Source organism: Mauremys reevesii, linkage group 7 (assembly GCF_016161935.1).
Source record: "Mauremys reevesii isolate NIE-2019 linkage group 7, ASM1616193v1, whole genome shotgun sequence".
NCBI lineage: Eukaryota > Metazoa > Chordata > Testudines > Geoemydidae > Mauremys > Mauremys reevesii.
In genome coordinates this window covers 67075993-67102030 of record NC_052629.1, presented here as the reverse complement: position 1 = coordinate 67102030, position 26038 = coordinate 67075993, and the positions used below count along the sequence as shown (strand labels likewise).

General features: G+C 43.3%; 1 protein-coding gene across 5 annotated transcripts in view; it reads left to right on the top strand.

Moving 5' to 3' along the window:
- The first annotated feature begins 14760 nt into the window (after nt 1-14760).
- MAPK8 (mitogen-activated protein kinase 8) overlaps nt 14761-26038 on the top strand; it is a 137234-nt gene continuing 125956 nt past the window's right edge. For 2 of the 5 annotated variants that reach the window (XM_039480939.1, XM_039480941.1), the window contains exon 1: nt 14824-14843. The gene's annotated coding sequence lies outside the window, so the exon portion shown is untranslated. Of the gene's footprint in view, nt 14780-14823; nt 14844-26038 lie in introns of those variants that run through there. The other 3 variants (XM_039480943.1, XM_039480944.1, XM_039480940.1) reach the window with 2 other exon arrangements.

Genomic DNA, 26038 nt, shown 5'->3' with positions numbered 1-26038 from the left:
ACGATACAACACAGAGCATATGGACGAAAGGCCAAAATTTATAGTAACAAACTACCCAAAGGTAACTGTTAGCTAGCCCTTGCAGTCCAGTTATAAGGTAGACATGAGTCAAGACATACTTACCACCTTCATTCGAGTATCAGAAGCTGAAGCAAACCCTACTCCGTTCTCATCCTCCTCAACTTGTCAGCTGCCTTGGGAACTGATATCTTGTCCTCCCTTGGCTTCTAAGACTCTCTCCCCTGACCTCTCTAATTGCACCTTCCACAGGGTTCTGTCCTTGGGCCCCTTCTCTTCTTCCTCTGCACCTCACATCTGAGGAGTCTAATCCGCAAACACAAATTCAATTTTCATCTCTATGCCGACAACTCACAGATCTACTTCTCTACTCCAGACCTCTCTCCTTCCATCCAAACTAAAATCTCTGAGTCATCTTTGACTCAGCCCTCTCTCTAGACCAGGGGTCGGCAAACCTTTCAGAAGTGGTGTGCCGAGTCTTCATTTATTCACTCTAATGTAAGGTTTCGCGTGCCAGTAATGTTTTTAGAAGGTCTCTTTCTGTAAGTCTATAACATATAACTAAACTATTGTTGTATGTAAAGTAAATAAGGTTTATAAAATGTTTAAGAAGCTTCATTTAAAATTAAATTAAAATGCAGAGCCCCCCCGGACCGGTGGCCAGGATCTGGGCAGTGTGAGTGCCACTGAAAATCAGCTCGCGTGCTGCCTTCGGCACGCGTGCCATAGGTTGCCTATCCCTGCTCTAGACCCTCACGTCCAGGAGGTGTCTAAAACTTTCTGAGTCATTCTGAATAACACCTCTGAGATACAGCCCTCCCTATCCATCCCACAGCTAAAACTTTTGTTCAGGCTGTCATCATCTCATGTCTCAATTACTCCAGCCTCCTCTTCTCTGGCCTTGACAAATGCAATCCTGACCTGCTCATATCCATTCAGAATGCTGCTGCAAAGATCATTTTTGTAGCTTACCATTTTGCCTGTATCACCGCTCTCTTTGCATCCCACTGCTAGCTTCCTTTTCTCCATTGCTTGTCTTCTCTTACAAGGCCCTTCATAGCCTATCCCCAACATACCTAGCACGTCTCATTCACTATTGAAATGTCAGCTCCCATCTCCGATCTCCCCATGAGGCCAGCCTCCATCACCCACTTCTTACGTGTTCAAACAAGCCCTTCCGTGCTTGCTCCCATACAAACCCCCCTCAAAAATGGCAGCTGGTGTTCTGAGGCCATCCTGCTGACCATTACTGTCTCATTGTTTCTTTGTACTCTCCTCTTTGTCTCTCTGAATCCATCTCTGGTCTCTTGTCTTGTGCTTAGATTGCAAGCTCTTTGGGAGCAATGCCAGTCTGCTTTGAGGTTGTATAGCACCTAGCACAATGGGGGTCCTGTCAATGACTGGGGCTCCTAGAGGCTTCCATAATACAAATCATAAAGTAGTGTCTGAAGATTAGGATTCAAACATTGCCCCCTAGCAGAGTCAACCCGATTGCCTTTCTCAAGGAAGTACCTGTCAGGGTCTGTGGAAGACCATTGTCAGCCACCAGGACATGGGCAGTGTGGCCTGATGGTCAGCACAGTGTTCAGGAACTGGAAGCCAATGGGCAGTACCAGTGTCAGGAGCCAGGTGTCAGAGCTGTGGTCAGACAGGACAGAGGAGCCGAAGCCGAGGGGCAGTGCTGAGTCAGAAGCCAAAGAGCCAAAGCCGTGGGTCAGTGATGGAGCAGTTGGAAACCAGGGTGACAGGGTTCAGGGATGGAACAAGGCTGAGAGCAGGAGCCAGGAACACAGTAGGGTGGAAGTCAGGAATCCGGGACAAGGCTGGGAGCCAGGTGGCAGACAGCAGGGTTTATAGAAGCAGCAAGCCAGGATCCACCTTGTTGCACAGACAATGTTCTGTGTCTTGTTCTAGTTTAAATAGTGTACTCAGCCCAATCAGGGACTCCGGAGCTCCTCCAATCAGGTCCTGGCGGGCGGTACCTTTAGTGGAGCATAAGGCTTTAGGGCTCCCACTTCTCCAATGATTAGTAGAGCCATTAGGTAGTATTGTGGATGGGGCAGTGGCCCAAGAGCCTGTGGGTCCAGGTCGGGACCCGCACATCCTCACAGTACCTCAATCAAGGGAAAAGGTCCCCCCATCAATCCATTCCTGCTATAGGACTACACAGCCAGCCCACCAAGAGACTCAGCTAGTGCCCTGTATGGCTCCAATCCCCCTACATGCATCAAAAAAACCCTTCTAACCACGACCAAATACCCACGCTGAAGGTTTCTAACCAACTGCTGCTCCATCTCTGTACAACATTCCTTAAGAACTGAACACAAGTGACCATGGGTGGTGTGCATGCTTGGGTGATGGTTGGGACCCTGAACATCCCTCTATCATCTTGCAGGCCACAATGTCTTTCCAATAGGTCCTAATGCCATTCCATTTGTGAGAGAAGAGACAGTGGACAAGTGGAAGGCCACTGTTGAGCTAGGGAAACCCTGAGCACCTGGCTGAGTTCAACATGGTCCTCTGGTGTGGGCCACTCCTACGTGTAAACACAGCATACCAGGGTTGTGCCTGCTTTTTCTGTGGATAAGGACTGTGGGGATAGATAGCACTACTTACAGTGGTTTATTTGGTAGGTCCCAAATGAAGTTTATGGTGATAACTCTATAAGGGTGTTTGTACAGTTAATAGTGAGGTTTGCTGAATCACTTTTCTAGAAATAATCTGTTGTGTGAGTTTGCCCTCTTATAATAAAGTTAATAATAATACCTACTATGTCAGGTGCAAACATAGATTTTATTAACTAATAAATGTATCTAAGTATTGTCACCCCATTGCTATAATAGACCTAATCATCCCAGTTATGAACCCCTGGGGCCAGATTCTGATCTCACCTCCCAGGTAAATCAAGACTAGCTCCATTGACTTCAACAATTATTCTGGGTTTACACCTTGTTAATGAGATCAGAATCTGGCTTATGGTTTGTCTTCCTGTGTCCGAAGAGAACTTTCCTTTGAAAACAAAGCAATTGTAGAAAATTCATTCATGCGCTGCACTGGTTTGAATCTAAATGGTATTTCAGAGTCACAGACACACCTCTCTCAGAAACAGAATATTACCATGTGAAACCTGCAACTGGTTTATTATGCATCCATAGTACCCTTTACTGGATGACAATGATAGATGCTCATGGCAAAGTTTACATAACTAGACCACTGTGTAAGAAGGTTAACTAGATTGAAAGGTTGTTTATCCTGGTGGAGGAATTGCTGGATGAAGGCTTAAAACTCCCTTATGTTCCATCCAGCTTTCTGAGAATTGGCTGGGGTCAGAATCCAATTATTCTCTGACATTAATGCCTTTTCATCCCAGCAGCAAGGCCGAAGAGTGGGAAGCACTTAACATTTACTTAAAGATAAGGATTATTATTTACACCTCAGCAAAGGCTGGTTCCGACAAGCTGCTAAAACGGCAGCCACAGGACCGCTCAGGTCTGGGGGGGACTCACACTGCTAATGTAGGATTTATTGCTTTTAGTCTAGGGTTGCATAGTACAAGGTGTAGCCGTGCCTTTGTGAGTCACAACTCTGAATGCCAAATTCAGGACAAACTACTGAGAAATAGGGCAAACACAACCCAAAACTGGTGGTTATTCTTCCATAAGATATACCAAACCAACAATAAAAGTAAACTTCTGTCTCGCCATACTGGCTAACAAGAAGTCAGGAGAGCAGTTTCCTTAGGTATTTCAGTCCTTGTATCACCACCAAAACCACTGGATTTAAAGATGAGTGGTTCTTTAAAACCAGGCTCATCAAACAAAAGGTTCTTCTGATTCCCAAAGGACCAGCCACATACCCGGGTCAACATATAACTCAGATCTTACACAAAAATCATGCTGTTGCCAATCCTTTAGTATCTAAAATCTAAAGGTTTATTTATAAAAAGAAAGAAAGAAAGGTGAGAATTAAAATTGGTTAAAGGAATCAAATACATACTATAAATGCAAAGTTCTGGGTTCAGGCTTGTAGCAGTGATGGAATAAACTGCTGGCTTAAGTCAAATCTCTGGTTGCTTCCAAATCATTGGAAAGACCTCAGTCCCTTGGTTAGAATGTTCCCATTAGTATAAGTTCATAGTCCAGAGGTTTGAGCAGGAAAGAGGCTGGAGCAGAAAAGAGGCAAAATGGAGAAATTTCCAGGGCCTTTTATAGCTTCTGCCATGTGGAGGGAAATCTAGTTTCAAACAAAGCTCTCTGTGGAAAATTAGAGGTAGCAACATGGTGTTTGGAGTCACATGAGCAAGTCACATGTCCATGCATGACTTCACTTAGTCATGGCAGGAAGCCATTACCTATACCGCAGTGGTCGGCAACCTGTGGCCTGCAGGCTGCATGCAGTCCATCAGGGTAATCTGACTGCGGACCACAAGACATTTTGCTGACATTGGCCATCTGCAGGCACAGCCCCCTGCAGCTCCCAGTGGCCTTGGTTCACCGTTCCCGGCCAACAGGAGCTGTAGGAAGCAGCGGCCAGCCTCCTTGCACTTGGGTTATTCTTCCAAAGCCAGATACACTGCCTCTATAGCTAGATTCCACCAGAGGTGTAGCGTAAGGCAGCCACATTGCATAGGAAGATCTGGGCAGTTAGTTTTCTTTAACTTTATCATCCTTTGTGAGGATAAGAGGGAGACATGGGTATAAATTAGGGCTGTCAAGCGATTAAAAAAATTAATCGCGATTAATCGCACTATTAAACAATAGCATACCATTTATTTAAATATTTTTGGATGTTTTCTACATTTTCAAATATATTGATGTCAATTACAACACAGAATACAAGGTGCACAGTGCTCACTTTATATTTATTTTTTACTAGTGTAGTAAAAAACAAAAAAAATGTATTTTTCAATTTACCTCATACAAATACTGTTGTGCAAGCTCTTTATCATGAAAGTTGAACTTAAAAATGTAGAATTACGTACAAAAAAAACTGTATTCAAAAATAAAACAATGTAAAATTTTAGAGCCTACAAGTCCACTCAATTCTACTTCTTGGTCAGCCAATCACTCAGACAAACAAGGTTGGTTACAATTTGCAGGAGATAATGCTGCCTGCTTCTTGTTTACAATGTCACCTCTCAGATTTTGGATGGCACTTCAGATTCTTAAACCTTGGGTCGAGTGCTGTAGCTATTTTTAGAAATCTCACATCAGTACCTTCTTTGCATTTTGTCAAATCTGCTGTGAAAGTGTTCTTAAAACAAACGTGTGCTGGGTCATCATCTGAGACTGCTATAACATGAAATATATGCAGAATGTGGGTAAAACAGAGCAGGAGACGTATAATTCTCCCCCCAAGGAGTACAGTCACAAATTTAATTGATGTATTATTTTTTTAACAAGCATCATTAGCATGGAAGCATGTCCTCTGGAATGGTGGCCGAAGCATGAAGGGGCATATGAATGTTTAGCATATCTGGCATGTAAATTCCTTGCAACGCCAGCTATAAAAATGCCATACAAATGCCTGTTCTCACTTTCAGGTGACACTGTAAATAAGAAGCAGTCAACAGTATCTCCCGTAAATGTAAACAAACTTGTTTGTCTTAGCGATTGGCTGAACAAGAAGTAGGACTGAGTGGACTTGTAGGCTCAAGTTTTATATTGCTTTGTTTTTGAGTGCAATTATGTAAAAAAAATCTACATTTGTAAGTTACACTTTCACAATAAAGAGGTTGCACTACAGTACTTGTATGAGATGAACTGAAAAATACTATTTTCTTATCATTGTTACAGTGCAAATATTTCTAATAAAAATAATATAAAGTGAGCACTGTACACTTTATATTATGTTGTAATAGAAAATCAATATATTTGAAAATGTAGAAAAACATCCAAAATATTTAATAAAATGTTAATTGGTATTCTATTGTTTAACAGTGCGATTAATTGCGATTAATTTTTTTTATTGCAGTTAACAAATTTTAATTAATCACTTGAGTTAACTGTGATTAATCCACAGACCTAGTATAAATGAGAAGTGTTGGGGGGACGGGGGGAAGGCAGGAGATTTGTGAACTCAACTGTGCAAACCTAAAAGATCCACAGATCCACATATTTACTACTCATCTTTCCCAGGCAATAAAAAAAGCATACGAGCAATTGTCTGTGGCACACAGACATTTGGATGTATTGCCAGGATCCAGCCCTAAATATCTACCCAAAGCAACAGCAAGCCCAGTTATCCAATGTTCTGGGCATATAAAGCCAAATCCTGAGTTCCTTCCTACGGCCTGGTTCACACTCAAAAATTAGATCGACTTAGCTATGTCGCTCTGGGCTGGGGAAAATTTCGTGCCCCGAGCACCATAATTAAGTCAACCTAATCCCGGTGTAGATGTGGCTAGGTCAGCAGAAGATTTCTTCCATCATCGTAGCTACTGCCTCTTGGAGAGGTGTATTAATTGCACCAACAGAAAACCCCCTTCCATTGATGTAGAAAGCACCTACACTATGGCGGCCCAGCTGCTGTGCCGTTGCTATGCTACTGCAGCAGCTATTGAGCAGACATGGCCTTGGTTTTTACATAATCTTTACCCAAAGATTACTCAAACTTCCCCTGAGTAAGGACTAATAGTGAGAGTATGAAAAAAGAACCCACAGTGTTGTTGTATTATAATGCATATATGGAAGTAAGAAGAGTTTAAAGTAGTATCTTAAACCCTGAAATACCTTTCTTCTTTGGTTTAAGACAGACCTCTTGCCCCTTAATAGTTTACAGATATTTCAGGCATATTTACATTGCTGCCAAACACACGAAGTACATTCACTAATTTAAATGGACTGTTCAAAATGGAATTGTAGCAGCTCAGGAAGAACCACACAGGGCCAGAGACGAGGTTAACATACATGGCATTTCAAGAAATGTATGGATTTCCTGGCTGGACATGTATCAAAGTCATTTTTGCTGGGCTGTAGTATAACTTCAGTGATCTCCATGAACAAGGCCCCGTACTCACATTCATAGTCTGTCCCAGGGTGCCCCATGGTGGCTGCTTTCCATCTACTACACTTGGCAAACATAGCACCTACTCTATTTATTTTGACACTTAAGAAAGCTCCTAAGTCATGCTTCTTTGCTAATAACCATTATAGCAGAATACAGCAACATTTTAAAATAAAAATGTATTAACAACAGTCGTTAAAGAAGGAATGATGATTTCTTCCCTCCAGTTACCTGGTTTTTGATGTTATACAGTCATTAAAGAGACAGGATAAAATAATCTATTTTTAAAAACAAATGTCTTTACCATGGTCACTACTGATCCCTTAGATGATTACACCTGAAAGAATTCTCAACTTTTAACTTACTTGCCACCAGTTAAGATCTGTGTTTCTTTTTTGCATTTTTCTCAGTTTGGCCAATGATAATAGACTATCCAGTTTCACTTTTCTTTATAGTCAGTTTCTAGTGAATTTCAATTTCTCCTCATGCAAAATGTTGTAATATTTAGATTAAAAAAAAGCTTATTAATTTAAATCAAATGATTCCTACCAGATATTTGGAGGGTGGGGGGAGGTTGTCTTCATGGAAACACTTGTATTAGTCCTAGGTTTTTGTAGAATTTGTTTTAAAAACAAACCAACATTTTGTCCAAAATTTCATTTCTTACTCAAGATATTGATTGATCTGTTCTTATAATGGAACATGGATGGGGGTGTTGATTCTGGGCCTGAGTCTACAACCCTTATGAAAGTGCTATTCAACATGCGTGAGAGTTGCAGAGCTGGGCCCCCAAGAGTTGCTGAGCACCCACAATTCCTGTTGATTTCCTCTCAGTTAGGCCATTAGTGAGGAAGATATGTGATTACCAAACCAAAGGCTTATGTTTTGTAAATTTCTACATGACTGCTTTCACTGATGTAAGACACCTGGGTGCCTTTGTGATAGGAGCCAACATATATGTCTAAAATAAATAAATGATAGAGCCAGGAAAGCTACCTGTAGGCTGTTTGTACAGATACATCAGCCTAGAAAATTGAAGGAGATGTGATTTTTTTTTTCCCCTTCGGGGGAGGACTGGTTAAAAGAAGAAATGTTAGAAGCCATTGCTATTTTCGCCCTTGTGAAAATATATGTATAAATATTGTGATCCATTTGAAAAAGATTATTTAACTACCACAAATACAAACTTTTTCATATATGCTGCAAAGAAAATATGCACTCTCTAGAGCAGCATATCCGAATGTTGCTGTCAGAATGGAGGAAGGATGGTCTCATAGTCTGGCACAGGCCTAGGCATCTACAGACCTGGGTTCTACTCCCAACTTTATCGCAGACTGACTATGTGATCTTGGGTGAGTTATTTTATAATTTTCTATTTTAGATACCTGGACTTTTTAATGCCCAGCTTTAGGCACCGTGGGGATGTGATTTTCAGAGGCGTTGATCAGATCCCAGTAACTCCAGTTTGCATTCTGGTTGCTCAGAACTTTTGGAAAAGTTAACATATATTACACCACCATGCAGTACCCGGACTGGCCTGCCTCCCAAGGCCTGTGAAAGCGAGGGATCATTGTCCAGACAGACAACCCACCCACAGACAACCCGCCAACCTTAAGCATATTCTCATCAGCAACCACATACCGCACCGTAGTAACTCTAACTCAGGAACCAATCCATGCAACAAACCTCGATGCCAACTCTGCCCACGTGTCTACACCAATGACACCATCACAGGATCTACCCAGATCAGCCACATCATCACCGGTTCATTCACCTGCACGTTCACCAATGTAATATACAGCATCATGTGCCAGCAATGCCCCTCTGCTATGTACATCGACCAAATTGGTCAGTCCCTACGTAAAAGGATAAATGGACACAAGTCAAATATTCGGAATGGCAATATACAAAAACCTGTAGGAGAGCACTTCAACCTCCCTGGACACACAATAGCAGATTTAAAGGTAGCCATCCTGCAGCAAAAAAAAACTTCAGGACCAGACTTCAAAGAGAAACTGCTGAGCTTCAGTTCATTTGCAAATTTGACACCATCAGCTCAGGATTAAACAAAGACTGTGAATAGCTAGCAAACTACAAAAGCAGTTTCTCCTCCCTTGGTGTTCACACCTCAACTGCTAGAAGAGGGGCCTCATTTTCCCAGATTGAACTAACTTATCTCTAGACTGATTCTTGCCTGCATATTTATACCTGCCTCTGGAAATTTCTACTACATTCATCTGACGAAGTGGGTATTCACCCACAAAAGCTTATTCTCCAATACGTCTGTTAGTCTATAAGGTGCCACAGGACACTTTGTCGCTTTTTTACAGATCCAGACTAACACGGCTACCCCTCTGATACTTGGTATATTTCAATTATTGAACAAATGAAGGAACAAAATTAAGGTTATATGGGCAGCAAAGGCGAGGTGTGGGGTGTGACAGAATGGGGTATGAATACATGGAAGTGGAGAACTCTTTGCATTCCCATAAGTATCCATTACCTTGACTTGTGATATTGTTAAATATAACATAAGGTTGCTATGTGTGAATTTCTATGTGTGAATTTCCTATATTTGTATTTAACAAAGAAAATATCTAAAGACATTGCTCCCATGCACATAACTCTGCTACCCCACAGAACTGTACTCCTCCCCTCACAGCACTCTGGAGAGTCTGGTCCCCCTCCTGACACCTCTCCATGCACAGCCTGGATTGCTCGCATATCCCTGGCACGTCCCAGCCAGTCTCTAACCCAACCCACCTTACGTTCACTCTACTTCATTGCTCCCTACTGAGCCCCCTAATTCTCTGACACATTCTGGATGAAATCCTGGCTCCACCTACATCAGTGGCAAAACTCACATTGACTTCAATGGGACCAGGATTTTATATTTTTTAAGCATCAGTCAGCACCTCAGAGAAAACACAATCTTCACCTGGCCCCATTCAATACACATGTAATATCCATCATACTCACAAGCAAAAGCCTCATCTCATCAAAGCTTGAAAAATGCCCCATATAGTGATGCTTGCCTACAGTTGTCAGTTCTTTGTTCCTTTCTTTGAGGGTTTTTTTAACAAACCAACCCACCCCCTGTTCACACAATTAAGGATGTCCATAGCCTTACTTTTAGAGGTGTGGTACTTTTGGATCTAGTAATTTTTCTGAGGGGCATAAAAAGTTCCCAGTTCCTGCTGAGGTTATCTTTTAAGTTTTTTAAAACCAATATATTGATATGTAGTGAATATACTTCTACCATGCTCCCATCTTCCCTTCATAAATACTTTCAATATTCTGTAGTCTATGGAAACTAACATTAAAGTATTAACACCTCTATTTGCCCCACTAACCGTAGCTCTGTTTGTGCAATTTGTCTGATCATTCTCTAGTGCAGTGGTTCTCAACCAGGGGTACGCATATCTCTGGGGGAATGCAGAGGTTTTCCAGGGGGTACATCAACTCATAGAATATCAGGGTTGGAAGGGACCTCAGGAGGTCATCTAGTCCAACCCCCTGCTCAAAGCAGGACCAATTCCCAACTAAAATCATACCAGCCAGGGCTTTGTCAAGCCTGACCTCATCTCAATATTTGCCCAGTTTTACAACAGACTACAGAAAAAGCACTAGTGACATCAGTACAAACTATAATTTCATACGACTTTATACTGCTCTATATGCTATACACTGACATGTAAGTACAATATTTATATTCCAGTCAATGTATTTTATTATTATATTGCAAAAATGGAAGTCAGCGATTTTTCAGCAATAGCGTGCTGTGACACTTTTGTATTTTTATGTCTGATTTTGTAAGCAAGTAGGTTTTAAGTGAGGTGTAACTTGGGGTGGGGTACGCAAGACAAATCGGACTCCTGAAAGGGGTACAGTAGTCTGGAAAGGTTGAAAGCCACAGGTCTAGTGTTTATAAGGTGAGTATGCATGCTCTCAATGTGTAGTGGCAGAGGACTAAATTTTTTACAGAGGTCATTTAAAAATGTTTTTCAACTAAAGATATTACTTTTTAAACTGATACAGAGAAGTCAACTGGCCCATGAAGGACTCTGTGAAACCGGGACCCTCACTCCGACTTCATGTTCTACTTTAACAGGACTGTAGTTTTTAACTGCAAATCTCAGTGCAACTTTAACTACTGGGCAGCTGCTAAGGTGCCACTACAATAAGGAAGGAACGAGATATTCTTGATATTGTTAGGGGTAACATGACTAACGCGTAAGATGCCTCAACAAGAAAAAAAAACCAGGGAGAAAAAAACCTGGCCAATTCAAATAAGGGGCAGTCCCTACCAAAACTTCGGAAGGCAGAGAAATTGGACTCCTCTATCTTAGAAACAAAATCAAGAGCATGGAGAAATCAAAACAGGAATCTGTCCTAGAGGTCAAGTCCAAGCAATAACACTTTTTGATTGTGTAAAGAGAGGACCATGTGACTGGCCTGCAGCTGTCTGTAATAGAAACATCTCATGAAGTGAAGGCTGCCTTGACTTGAATCAAGTGAGCCTTGACATGGCCTTCTAATTACAGACCAAACAGGTTACAACAACGTGATCTGAAATCAGCCAGGCATTTAGACATGGTCTTCTTTGTAATAGCCTGCCCAGCAAACTGGTGTCAAATAAAATAAAAAGTGGGATGAGCTTTCTATGGACTTTACTCTGCTCCAAACAGAACTTCAAAGACTTTTTAATGTGGAGTGTTTAGAGAAAGACCTCACTGAGATGGGAGTGTGAGCATGAGAAAAATATTAGCACGATGACAGACTCATTAAGGGGTCAGAATTGACACTCCATTGGAGAAGAATTCTGCATAAGCAGCACCACCTAGTTCTCTCTAAAATATGGTAATACGTGGATCGATGACAACAAGAGGAGAGGGATGCCAATATAAAAGGTTTCCTGAAAACCTGATTCTGTAACCCACCAAACAGTGCTCAACAACCCTTTGTCTGAGCTGACCAGGGCACACCTGGGCTGACAAGTTGTTTGAGTGACAAGCTGACTATAAGCTTGGGAACCATTCAGAAATATTCAGGATTTTGTTGCTAGGTGAAAAGGGCTTTAGGACCTTTTACCTTTTGTTAGCACTGTTGGGGCTAAGCATCCTCTGAAGGATGGGTACCAAGCACCCAGGAAGCCAGGCATCTGTGGAAGAGATAAAATACGAATTGATAATATGCTGGTTCCTACTTCCCATAGGCTAAGAGGTATGCTCTGTCTCTCGTGCTTCTTTGCTCTCTGTGGTGACGCAAACCAAAACAGCCTGCTTCTGCTGAAAAGCCTCATACAGAGGGCTTTGTGACAGAGAACCAAGTGGTTATCTGGATAGGTCTCTATCACAGGGTCTGGTCTATGCCCCAGCCTTCAACCAGTCTCCTGGAAATGGGCTGGCCCCCCAAGGACCCACATCGTTCCATAGGAAAGGCCAATGACCTCCAAGTCTGGGCCTTTGGCATCAGTGATCCCTGTCTCTCTGTGTGGCTCCCTGCAGCGAATCCAGCCAAGCCAGACTCCTGTGGGAGGCTTGTACTGTAGCCCTTCAGGGCAAATGCTTTCAGTGAGTATTTATAGCAGGGGTCCCCAACGCGGTGCGCTCACGTCCTGGCCCCTAGGAGTGCACCCGCTGAATTTCAGCGGCATTTCGGCAGGGACGCCTCTCGATGACGTCACTTGTCGACGGCAAGCAGCGTCATCCAGAGGTGTCGCCGCCGAAATGCCACCGAAATTTGGCGGCATTTCGGCGGGTGCTCCACCGCCGCAGTGGTTCTTCGTCTGGCGCCTGCCAGACGAAAAGGTTGGGGACCACTGATCTAGAGGCTTCATAGCTATGCTGCCAGGAGTCAAAGTCCTCAAGATGGCATGTCAGAATATGTCTACACTGAAGTAAAACACCTGCAGCTGGCCCATGTTAGCTGGTTCAGGCTCATTGGGCTTGGGCTGCGGGGCTATAAAGCTGCAGTGCAGAAGTCTAGCCTTGGGCTGGAGCCCAGGTCTGGGACCCTCCCCCATTGCGGGGTCCCAGAGCCTGGGCTGCAGCCTGAGCCCAGACATCTACACTGCAATTTTACAGCCTTGCAGCCCAAGCCCAAGTCAGCTAACATGGGCCAACTGCAGCTGTTTTATTGCAGTGTAGGCATAACAGCAGGGCATATAAGAGCTAGCATGTCAGAAGGAAGGGGCTGCCCTTCTGAGTGGCAGAGTTTGGAGATGCTGCTGCTGCAATCGTTGGAAAGCACAGCAGACATCTCAGCTCTCTAGGTTGCCTCAGAGGAGAACACTGAACACTGCGCTCATTCATCTGGTTGCGGGAAGGTAATTCTCACTTCCATACAGGGAGTGTGTCACCAGCTGCCACTCTTTCACTGAGGACAAACACACACCCATTACATCGCAGGGGGAGTACTAGCCAAGTCATCGCTGGGGCAGAGCTCTCATCACCTCCCTGATCCTGAGGTCCGTCCTTACCTGTGGGTTCCACCTACCTGGATGCAGTCCAGAGCTGTTCTGTCATCGTGAGAGTCCTCAGAGCTGCAGGACATGGTAGTGGTCCATTGATCCTCCATCCTCTTACCTGGGTCCCATCCTAGGGGAGTGAACTTACCCTCAGTCACAGTCAGCATACTACTGGCCCTGTACTTACCTTTATAACACCTGCTGTGAAGGTCTTTGCTTTACCTGTGTTCCTATTCATTTAGTTCACTTCTGGTTTATCTTGTTTAGAACTGTTGATGGTTTAATAAATACCTTGGTTTTACACCCCCACATCCTAGTTTGTTTTTTTTATTATTATTATTATTATTTTTAAGGGTTTGACAACAAACCGCAATGATAGATGCGGGTAGGGGCACACAGAATGTAAAGGCTGTCCCAGGCCGGGGACATGCAGGGGGGAAGCATACGTATCGGGGGGGCACATCTGTCCCGGGCAGGGGGGACATATGGAGTCTCGGAGGGCCATGGAGGTGTACACAGCGCTGGGGAGCTGTCCTGAGAGGCCTAAGGGAGGCCCACAGAGTGGGGGGAACTGTCTGGGGGGGCCATGCAATGGCGCACACGGAGTGGGGGCTGAACTGGGGGCACACAGAGAGGGAGCATGTCTGAGGCGGGGGCACACGGAGCCGCGGGGGTCCGTCTTGGGAGACGGTCCGGGAGACACACGGAGTGGAGGGCTGTCCCGGGATGTGTGTGTGGGGACGGACATGGAGCAGGGGATCAGTCAGGGCACAGGAAGCCAGGAGGGTCTGTCTCGGGGGCCATGATGGGGGCACATGGAGTGGGGCTGTCCCAGGGAGCGGGCTGGGGCACACAGACAAGGGGGTCTGTTTCAGGGGCCATGTGGGGACACATGGGGAGGCACACGGAACGGGGTGTCCTGGGGCACACGGAGCTGGGGGCTGCCCGGAGGGGCGCACGGAGCTGGGGTTGTCCCGGGGGCACACGGAGCGGGGGCTGTCCCGGGGGCTGCCGGGGGCACACGGAGCGGGGGCTGTCCTGGGGGCACACGGAGCGGGGGCTGTCCCCCGGGGGGCACACGGAGCGGGGGGGCTCTCCCCCGGGGGGGCGCACCGGGCCTGTGCGGGTCTGTCTCGGGCCCGGGGGAGGAGACGCTCCCGCTCCCTCCTCCCTCCGCGGGGCGGCGGCGCAGGGGCGGGGCGCTGCGTCTGTGCGCGCGGCTCTGCCCGGCCCCGGCTCGTTACTCAGCGGCCGCGGCTGAAGCAGGAGGCGGAGGCGGCGGCGGCGGTGAGTGCGGGGCCGCGGCCTGTCCCGGGGCCGAAGGGGGAGCCCGGCCCGATTCGGCACAGGGGTGGGCCTGACTCGGGCGCTCCGTAGATGTTGGGCTGGGGTGGGGTAGGCGATACCGGGCTGGGGGAGGGGTGCGGCGCCAGCACAGGGCTCTGTGGGGGCGGGGGCGCAGTGTGTGGGTCTTTGGGGGAGGGGCAGCGGGACGGGTGCAATAATGTTCTGGTGGGGGCAGCTGGGGGTGTGTGTGCCGTGGGGGAGGGGCAGCTAGTGGAGATGCATGCAGTGGGGAGGAATGCAATGATATTTGTCTTATGGGGCTGGAAGGGGTAGGTGTAATGGTCCTATGGGGAGGAGCAGTTATTGGGGGTGCATTGCAAGGGGGTGGAATAATATTTGGTTGTTGTGGGGGGAGGGGCGGCTGAAAAGAGATAGCTGCAATATTTTTTTGGGGGAGGGGCAGCTAGTGGGATGCATGCAAAGGGTGCAATGTTTAGTTCTTATGGGGGTGCAGTAACAATAGTGGGGGCAGCTGGAGGGAGAAGTGATCATAGTGGGGTGAAAGGAGATATGGGGGACAGTGGTGGGAAGAAGGGGTTCCAGAGGCCGGGACCTGTACACATGGAGTTCCTGTTGTCAGCCCTTGATTTAGGGACCTTCATCATCTGTTTAGCACCTTACACCCCTCGTGGATTTTGTACATAACCAGTAGCAGGTGGATGGCTCTCCATAGCTGTGCTGGGCTGTTGTTGCATGTGGACTGGGTGACATACTGGGGACCAGGAGAGGTTATGTTTGAGGGTGGGAGATATGGGGATATGTTTGAGGGTGGGAGAGAGAGGAGGAATATCTCTTTGTTGGTCTGGAAGTACAAGCATAGGTATCATGCACGAAAGTGGGACTTTTCTCCTTGGGAGCAAGGTAACCCAAGCTCAAGCTGTGGAAGGATATTCTTTCATCTTGCATACCTGCCCTGTATGTAGGCTTGGCAGAATTTGATTTTTTCAATATAATTTTGACACATAATATCAATTTTATTTTAAAGTACTTCGATCGATTTAAATGTTCACAGTTGTGTGAAATGGTGGAGGCTGGTCAGACAATAATTTAATGACTGTGGACATTGAGATTCAAAAAGTTACAGTTTTATAGCCATAAAAACACAAATTGTCAACATCAGGCCAGAATATACAAAGTAAACATCCTTAAATCAAACTCTAATAAGTTCTCAAGCAGCATTTTTCTTACTTGGCATATCTGTAAATTTTGGAAATAGCTTTGGTTGGTTTCTGTGTCTACAGTAAAATCAGCAACAAAGAGTCCTGTGGCACCTTATAGACTAACAGATGTATTGGAGCATAAGCTTTTGTGAGTGAATACTCACTTTGTCAGTGTTTATCAACATTTACAGATAAAAATTAATTTTTATCCAAACCTACTTGTATTTTATTGTAAGTTTTTTTGGGGGGAAAGAGGTTTGAGTTGCTGTGGAGTGTAGCAATTTGAAATGAATGAGATCTGTAACAGCATTCCAAATCACTGCTTTTGAAAAAATATCTTTTTGTTCCTCTGAGATATTTGACTTCCAAAGACAGCTGCTTAGGGAGTTTGGCAATATTTTTTGTCTCTTCTGCATTTTAATCCTGATACTTTTTGTCAAAAGTGAGTGAAGTGTTTTATTTTTTGCAGCTTTTCTGTTGCCCTCCTCTAGTTTCTCTTTATCTCCAGTAGTGTCAGAATTGACTCTGAAAGCTTCTGATTTCTTCAGATTTCTCTGTGCAGTGCTTCCATCAATGCAAAGTGTAAGAGTCTGTTAACTGGTCTCTGTTAATAAGCTGCAAATGTGACTCCCACAAGCCTTGTTTCTTCCCAGTTATGGTGGCATAGTTTGGTTTATACAGTCTTGCTGAATTTCAGTGTTATATAGAGCAGCCTTGAAAAAGTATTATGAATATTTTTTCAGCCCAGGCAGAATATCTGCTTACCTAGCCTGACCATAATTATGTAAACACAAATGATGTTTTACTCACCCATCTAAAGAAATTAATTGCTCTAGGGCAAGTGTGTGAGGCAGAGTTTTGCAAGCTTGTATTACAACTTGGTTTTATTTAGAGGTTTAGAGATTACTTTTGGTAACAGTCTGCGATTAATTCATTGAAAAACTCGTTTAATTTTCACAGTTGTAGGCAAATGCACTCCTCTTTGGGTGAATCGGGTGTTTAAAACATAGTTCTGTAGCCTGTTTTATTTTGGTTGCATAAACTGGTACACTCTCAAGTATTGAATTCATTTAGAGTTAATTCAAATTGTAGCCCGAAGGGATATTGGGTCAAATTCCTAGCTAAGGGTACTAACTAAAAGTGAGTTCAGTGACTTTTTAGACCCCTCAAATTGTACATTCTATGAAGAAGAATATATAATAACAAAAACATAGCTGATGAAATTCAAATATGCCTATGCCTCTGTTTTGACCTCAGTCAATGGAGGCAGACATCTTAAATTATTTTTCTCATATATGAATCTCTAGTGGTGCTCTTCAGTGTTTCTATCAAGTAAGTTCTAATGCGTAGAGCAATACATTTTCCTTCATAAGTATGTGTGTTTTAAACGCTTTGTTTTCTTCACAGGTGAGGCCCCGTACTGGCAGAGTGGTGAACTTAGTGCAGCTCTCTGCTAGCGTAGGATTTTTATTATACAGTTACTAGTTTGTTGTCCAGTCTAGTGTCTCATATGCTAAGCAGTGAGATTTACATATGTAGGGAGAGGGTGATTAGGGGACCTGTTTGTGGTGATGGATGAAATGTCCAAGCATGGAGTTTGGCTTCTGGGGATGGACTCTGAGATATTTCAGATAAGTGACTTTTTCCTGAAAAAGCATGAGGTCTGATGGATGTAGATTGTATTTGAGACAAACTTACATACACAAAAACTTAATAACTGATTCCATCTCATCGAAACACATCTTTCTGAGCGTCCTGTTTCTCCCACTGAATGTGTTGGAGTGAGAATTTTTCTGTCTTTGTCATCAGGTATCATAGAATGATTGTCTCCAAGTTCTGAGCGAGTTGTTTAACTTTGAAATGTTTGAAATAAATATCAATTTATCTTTGAAGTGTGGGGAGTGGGTTCGAGGAATGGACAATGGCAACCTGAAATTTTGGAAATACACAAGTCTTTTTTCAGAAGTCTTTTAAGAAGGACTATAGGAAAAAAGGGGTAGCATCTTATGTGGTAAATCTGCATCCTGTGCATACTCAAAACCATATAGTCTTGCTTTTTACTGACTATTAAGGTTTTACTCCTGTTGGCCCTGCAGAGCCAATTCAGCAATGATAGGATGAGCAGGATTCACTTCTGGTTTGTGCATCATCACTGACAGAATTGCTAACCAGATTTCTGATTGTAGAATCTTCATTGCTGATGATTCAGGAGCCGGGGGTGGGGGACGACTGTTTTTGTATACTGAGCAAATTTGAACTGGAGTTGCTGAGAGAGATCAAATGTTAAACCTCACAATGCCATTTTTTAGATTCACTTTCCAGAGTAGGAAAATGATTCTAAAAAAGGCACAAAAAGGTTTTCTAGGAAAAAGTACAATTTGTCAAACATGCTAATTTTAGGGAGCAGTGTTTTTGAAGCTTTGTAGAAATGCATGTACAATTTATTTGGCAAATCTATTAGGTGGACTTGCTTATAAGGTCAGGTATCTTATTTTAACAAATTTAATTATTATACAAATAAAAGCTGTGTTATCTGGCACTTTACCAACCAGAAAGCTCCAGAAACTGGCATTTCTGATATCTCCCAATACAAATCTTCAGTAGGGTTGCCATTAAAAGTCTGGTTGGTGTGGGGCCGGCAGGCTCCCTACCTGACTCCACATGCCTCCCCCAAAGTGGTGACATGTCCCTTCTTCTTTTAGGCAGTGGAATGGCCATGGGGGCTCTGTGTGCTGCCCTTGCCCTGAGCTCAGGCTCTGCAGCTTCCATTGGCCGGGAACCACAGCCAGTGGGAGATGTGGTGGTGCCTTCAGGCAAGGCAGCACACAGAGCCACCTGGCTGCACCTCTGCCTAGGAGCCAAGGGACGTGTTGGCACTTGTGGGGAGCTGCCCGAGGTGAGTGCTGCCTGGATACGGCACCCCGAAACTCCTCCATTGCCCCAACCCCCTGCCCTGAGCCCTCTTCCGCACCCAAACTCCCTCCCTCCATTGGTAAGTGTAACTCTTAGTTAACCGGAATTTTTGACTAACCGGAACCCCCCATTCTCCCAACATAATTATGCATGTCTTATGGGTGGCATGTGTTCTGCAGCGGTTCTTCAGCTACAGAGATTAGATTTTGATGTGGTTGTTTTAAGCAACGTGTTAATGTTATAGAAGCATTTGGGATTGTAGTTCTTTCCATCTATTCAACGTCAGTTTGCTACCTTTGATTCTCAACTATAAGTACTATTTCAGTTCTTACAGACAGTTCTACAAGATGTGTAGAGTGCACATTGAACTTTCCGATTGTGAATGATCAGATAGTGTTGTGTTCATATATCACTGTAATTATGTTTTTTTTTCTTTTAACATCTTATTGGTGGTATGTTGAGACAATTTAGTATATTTCTCTTAGATTTGATCTCTCCTAGGTTGTGATGGAGGGGGTCTCGTGTTGAGTAGAAATGTACTGTATATTCTTTGACAAATTATGTTGCTGACTCTCTTTTTGGGCCTAGGTGCCCTTTTAAGAAGGGGTATAATATATTTAATCTTCAAAATAATATCTACTATTACTAATAATATCTATCGGTTATTAAACTGAGATTTTAAAAATCCAGTTGAAACTGTGAATGCTTCTTGTTCTGCATTTATCTCAGCTTGGACAGTGAAAAATCAGTGACTTTGTTTACACTCAGTGTTCTTAATACTGGGACATTAGGCTTTCAAACACTGCAAGAAATAATTTGTTAAAAGCAACTGTTTCAATTTATGCGTCTTTTTAAGATTTGGGAATGCTTCTGTTGGTTGTCTTCGCAAAAGTCTGAGCTAAAGTTAAATTGACACTACCTCTTTAAATGCATTGTCTGGCAAGCCAGAAATCTCAGTTGTTCTCTCTTGCAAATCTTCTCTTTTTAGCAGTGAATTTAGTGTTAGTGAAAGATAACATGTGAGGTTGGTGGCCTCTGGAATGCTTCAGGACAGATGTACCATAGGCAGCCTCATTACTTCCCCCTGCACTACTCTGTTCTGCTGGTATACCTCAGTGAGGTTATGGAAGAACCCCCTTTAATGCTGAGAAGTGTTCGCTTTCTAATCCCACCGTAGAGGTCAAACTGAAAGTGTGGTGACTTGGACTAGGAGAAACACCTGTTCATGTCATGTAGGGAACTGAATATTGACCTAGAACAGATGTGAGCTCGTGACTTACGGCTTGTCTGTACAGAGGACTTTTACTGATTTAGTTGAACCAGTGCAAACCTATGGGTTTACACCAGTAAAAAACTGGCTGTGTGAAGCTAAACTGATAGAAAATAGATTAAAATGGATATGGCTGCCTGTCTACAAAGCTGCACCGATGTAACTAACTTGGTATAAAATCACTCTTTAAGTTAAATTAGTGTAATTTTGTGAGTAGATCAGCCTTTGAAGTGAAGGGCTCCCTATCTCATTACCAATACCCTGAGCCATTTTAATTTGTTTTGTCTTGAAAACACTGAAAGTATGTTAATCTTAGAATTTAATAAGGGTACGTCTTCACGGCGGGTAGCAATCGATTGCTCGGAGTTCGATATATCGCGTCTCATCTAGACGCGATATATCGAACCCCGAATGCGCTCCCGTCGACTCCGGAACTCCACCGGAGCGAGTGGCGGTAGCGGAGTCGACGGGGGAGCCACGGACGTCGATCCCGTGCCGTGAGGACGGGTAAGTAATTCGAGCTAAGGTACTTCGACTTCAGCTACGCTATTCACGTAGCTGAAGTTGCGTACCTTAGATCGACCCCCCCGCCCCCAAGTGTAGACCAGGCCTAAGTAACAATCACCAGAAGCTTTGGCAGAGTTATTTTGCTCCCAGACTTGAGCAGTGGCTGCAGGGTGGCATGTTGTTAGTATGTGCCCCTGAAGTAGAATAAATTTGGAAATATTTGAAACAAAGTTGGGGTACAATCAGAGGGAAATCTTGGGGAAATTATCCTTGAAAAGGCAGAGAATTCCTCCTTGTAAAGCTGCTATGCTTTTATAATAGTTATCTTTAGAATGTGATGTTTGTGCTGATGTGTCTGTTTACATCACCCTCATTTATCTCTATGGAAGAAAGTAATTTAAAATTGATCCAGATTGTCTTTGTGGAATGTTCTGGATCAGGAGGAAACTTGTCTATAAATAGAATTATAGTTTTTTTAATTCTTCCTAGGGAGTACTGTACTACTAATAGCATATTTTAATGGTATCTTATAATATTTAGAAACTGATAGTTAAGGCCTCCCTCCAGGGAAAGATTTCCACTGGAATTCCAGTGGCAAGTCATCTTTATTTATTTAATCTCTTCCTCTAATATCTATGCATAGTAGATAACCTTAGAGACACTGCCTTTCTCTCTCTTTGCCCCACCCCTGGCATGAAATATGTGACTCAGTTTATCTACTGGAATCTGATTCTGTGGTTCATGGGGGCATGTTGACAATAAGATGGTTTGAAGTGTTCAGTTCTTGCAATTTATTGGAGGTAAATATTGATGACTGCAGCTCCAGATGATGATGTTCCTTTTAATTAAATGGAACTATAATATGGAACTGAAGGGTATGCCCAATGTGCTCTGTTTGTATGTTCAGTCTGTATTATCTCTTTTAAAAATGAGGTGTTTGTGTGACTTTGCATGTTCCTATGAGAACTTCCTATCTATGTAAAATGCAAATGTATTGAGAGCTGCTTGATATTTTCCCCTTCCTCCAGGGCACAAATCTATTTCTATCTACTTTTGAGTTGAACGTGGGTGAGAGCTGTTGCTGACTAGTCAGTTTGCAGACGTAGAGTGCCATGATACAAATGGGCACTGCATGGCTCTTAGAGCTCCCGATGTTTGACTTGGGTACTATAGAAAACCCAAAGACTGTATATCACCTTGTTTGAGGCTGGTAAAAAGGTAGCATGAAGGTCACCTTCAAAGGAAAAACAATTGAAATTATGTTCTTTATGATCTATACAAAAGGCCTTGAGGGTTTGTTCACTAAAATAAACAAAAAAACAATCCAGGTAGTTCTATCTACTCTTTATTGGAAATTCAGGTCTCATTTATCCTTGAAGATTCTATGACGACTTGAGAATTAGTTTTAACTATGAGATCACAAGAGAGTGAAGGTTGAGTAGTTGAGAACAGAATTTTTAGACTGTTAAACTGTTTGCCTTTCGGGTTTGTTTCAGTGGTTTTTCTGTTAAAAGTTGTTTAACTTTAGCAATTAACATTGAGTAGAAAGGAAGTCTGTTAAGATGTGAGAGCACACAATGCAAATACTCTGAGGGTATGTCTGTAGTGCAGTGTGAGGTGTGATAGCAGCTCAGGCAGACACATACACACTAGCACAGTTAAAAATAGTCGTGTAGATGTGAGAGCACATGCTTCAGACAAAGTAGGTGTCCAGGGTCCCCAGCATGCATGTACAGCCCAGGCTGAAAGCCTGTACTGCCACATTTACATGGCTATTTTTAACCCTGCTAGTGCGTATGTATCTGCCCGGGCTGCAGTCATGCCTCACGCTGCAGTATAGGCATCCCTGAGACATCTACAAAGTTCTCCAGTAAAACCAGGGTTAGCATTGCTGATGTTTTTGAAGTTAAATAATAATAAAAGCAGGAAAAAGAACACATTGAAAACTTTTGGAATGCCTGTATACATCATAAAAAGGCACAGTCCCTAAATCCATGTAGGATAAGTTTAAAAGGCACCCTGAAAAGTATAGGCTGCAAGCAACCTGGAAAAGAGAAAGTATAGACTTAGCCAGAGGTGTCATGCTGTGGAAAAAAACAAATGAACACTTAAGGCCCCTGGGCTGGGGCAGCAGTATTCCACCCTCCACCATCTGTAGCAGACCTCTCATTGCTACCAATAATATTCTGCAATCAAAGATTGCAGGTAGAATATGGCTCTGAAGAAATTCCTGTGCTTTTTTTGCAACAGTGTTACACTGTTGACTCATATTTAGCTTGTAATCCACTATGACCCCCAGATCCCTTGCCTCAATATTCCTTCCTAGGCTGTCATTTCCCATTTTGCTTGCTGCAAACCTCCCTAGCCTTACCTAACAGTCCTGGATTGGATTACCCTATCTGCTGGGAGAGCAGGTTACTTATCCCTGTCTCCTAACACTTTTAGTCCTTTGTCTCAAGTCACAGTCATGCTGTTTTCATGTATACTGTCCCCACCCCTGGTTCAGCTGAGGGAAAGTGGTTGTGGTCAGATGAATAATTTCCCATCTACATCCAATAGATCCCTTGCTGGTACTTGTTAAAAGTTAGTAGTCTGGTTGTCCATTGTATCTCCAAGGTATCTGCATTCACGTGTTCACAATTCTTGTTCAACCATTCGCCCAACCCAAACATATCTACCTGATCTGCACCCAGTCAATTCCTTGATTATTTCCCAGTCTCTGGGAAGAAGTTAATACCTTGCTCTCAAGTAGGTAGCAGTACAAAAGTTAGTGAGTAAACTGAGTCAAACATAATTTTCACAAAAATAATACAGAAATTTCTCATGTTCTTTGCACAGCCAACATTATCTGAATGTTTCTGCAGAAATGATCAGCAAATATTAATTTTGATTTTTGAACCAGCATCATTAACACCTTTACTTAGAAAAATGAGGCAGGTTATACCTTTTAGTGCTGTTGCTTCAGACAGTATCTGCAGACTCTGCAAAACAGCACTGTCTGGTCATATAAGCAAGGTTATTTTTGCAACCAGATGGGCTAGATGCTTTTTTAAAATTGAAACATAAGATCTGCTAGATGCAAAATTGTTGTAGTGACTGGATGAGTATATCAAGGCATACCAATCTCCAGGCAGGAGTTAGAAACCCATTGCTCAAATCATAGAGGAAGGAGCTGAACAGTGCTCCAGTTGACCATTTATTTCCAAAATGGCTACTCTAGAGCAGGACCCAGATGCTGCCCTAGAATTTAAGAAGCCTTTTGAAGGAGGAACATATTGGGAAGGACTCCGCTACAAAAGGAGGGACTCTGGGACTGATGGAGTCTGAGAGATGGAACAGATCCATGACTACTGCTGAAGTACCTATAAAGTGAGTGACTGAGTTGTCAGACACCTGAAAGTCGGGAGCCTGATTTGAAATCCCTCTTGCACAGTAAGGGCTTGGCTATACTTGTAAGTTACAGCGCATTAAAGGAGCCCTGGGCGCACTAGCTCACTACCTGTCCACACTGGCAAGGCACATAGAGCACTCTGATTCCACGGCTAGAGCACTCCTGGTACTCTACCTCTGCGAGTAGAATAACGTTTGTGCCCCTTCTGGAGCACCCCAGTGTCAGTGTTAACGAGGTGTTGCATTACTGCGCTCTGATCAGCCTCTGGAAACGTCCCATAATTCCCTTAAGTCAAGTGGCCACTCGTCATTGTTTTGGATATGCCCTTTGAAAGCTCCATTTGACAGCTGTCATGCTTATCTGCTCCGAGACAAAGCAACCATTACTGTGGAATGCTGTGTGTGAGAGAGAGAGAGGTGAAGGGGGAGTTCTGCTGCTGTCTGAACATACAAGACAGCATGCTGACATGCTCTCAGCCCCCCAAAAACCCACTCTCTCTCCCCCCCTCCACATACACACAACACACTCCCTGTCACACTCCATCCCACCCACCCCCCATTTGAAAAGTATGTTGCAGACACTTGCATGCAGGGATAGCTACCACAATGCACTGCTCTCTCTGGCTGTTGCAAGAGCTGCTAATGTGACCATGCCAGTGCACTGTCAGTTGTCAGTGTGGACAGACTACAGCGCTTTCCCTACTGCGCTCTACGAAGGCTGGTTTAACTGAAAGTGCTCTACATCTGCAAGTGTAGCCATGCCTTAAGTGTGTCCTTTCTGCATGTAACTTGTATAAATACTTCTTATACACTTTTACAATGACATAACACTCATCCCAAAGTGCTCTATAAACTTAACTCACTGATGTCCAAACAATAATATATCTTACTGTCTGTAGAATGAAACCCAGAAATTCTCCAAACACTGGCACCCTTTATTTTAAGTCCACCACTCTACCCTAATGTATTCAGCATTAATAATGGACTGTGGCTGATGTGTATAAGATATCACAAAATAATGTCTATCAGGTGTTACCATTACCTTTTAAAACTTTTTTTGTAAGCTTGGGTAAGATGTTTATTATTTCTGTGTACAAGTTTTGTTATAGTGAGGCCTACCTCTTCTATTAGTGTGTGTGAAGTGGGGTGGGGGTAAGTTTACAGTGTATGAGATCAACTGATTTATCTAAACTATGTATATCACAATATATTAATCTTTCTAACGGTTTTAAAATAGAAAATAGTGTTTCTAAGCTTTTGTCTTCCCCAATGGTTATTGGACAAAGATACTGCTAATGTTCCATAGTGTATTTCAATCAACCTTCATTGCATATAGGCTTAGCAGTAAAATGATAATCCTCACATTTGTGTTGCCTGTTTTGTTGTACTTTTGCAGTTGCATAGATCTAGCTTGATGTGCGACCACACTAGATTCTTATTCATCTCCTCCTCTTGGGTACCATAAACTAATACCATAATGGATATTGGCAGAAAATGTAACTTTAAATTACTTAATGGTTGTGATACTACATACTAACTCCTGAGTGTGTACATTTCAGATGAAGAAGGAGAAAAACATTAATTCTACAGCACAGCTGGATGGCCTAATCATTGTAATTATGGATTTGTGTGTGTGGCTTTTTTTTTTTTTGTTAAAGGCCATATACATACCTCTGGCAACTCTTTTTATTTAATTAAACATATTATAGAAAGGATTACAGCATACAGTACAATAGTGACTACTAATAACCTCTCTGTAAGACCAAGATTTAGCTTTTAAAATGACTGAATAGCTTTGCAGTAAGGCCATAATGTGTATATGTAATGTGTATATGGAAATATATATATTAGGATAGCATGTTGTGATGGCTGAGGTGCTTCCATTCTACGTCCTGTTCTCTGGGGTGGGTGGGTGTGTTTATTCTGAAATTTCTCGTGTTTGTCTTTCTACACAAAGGC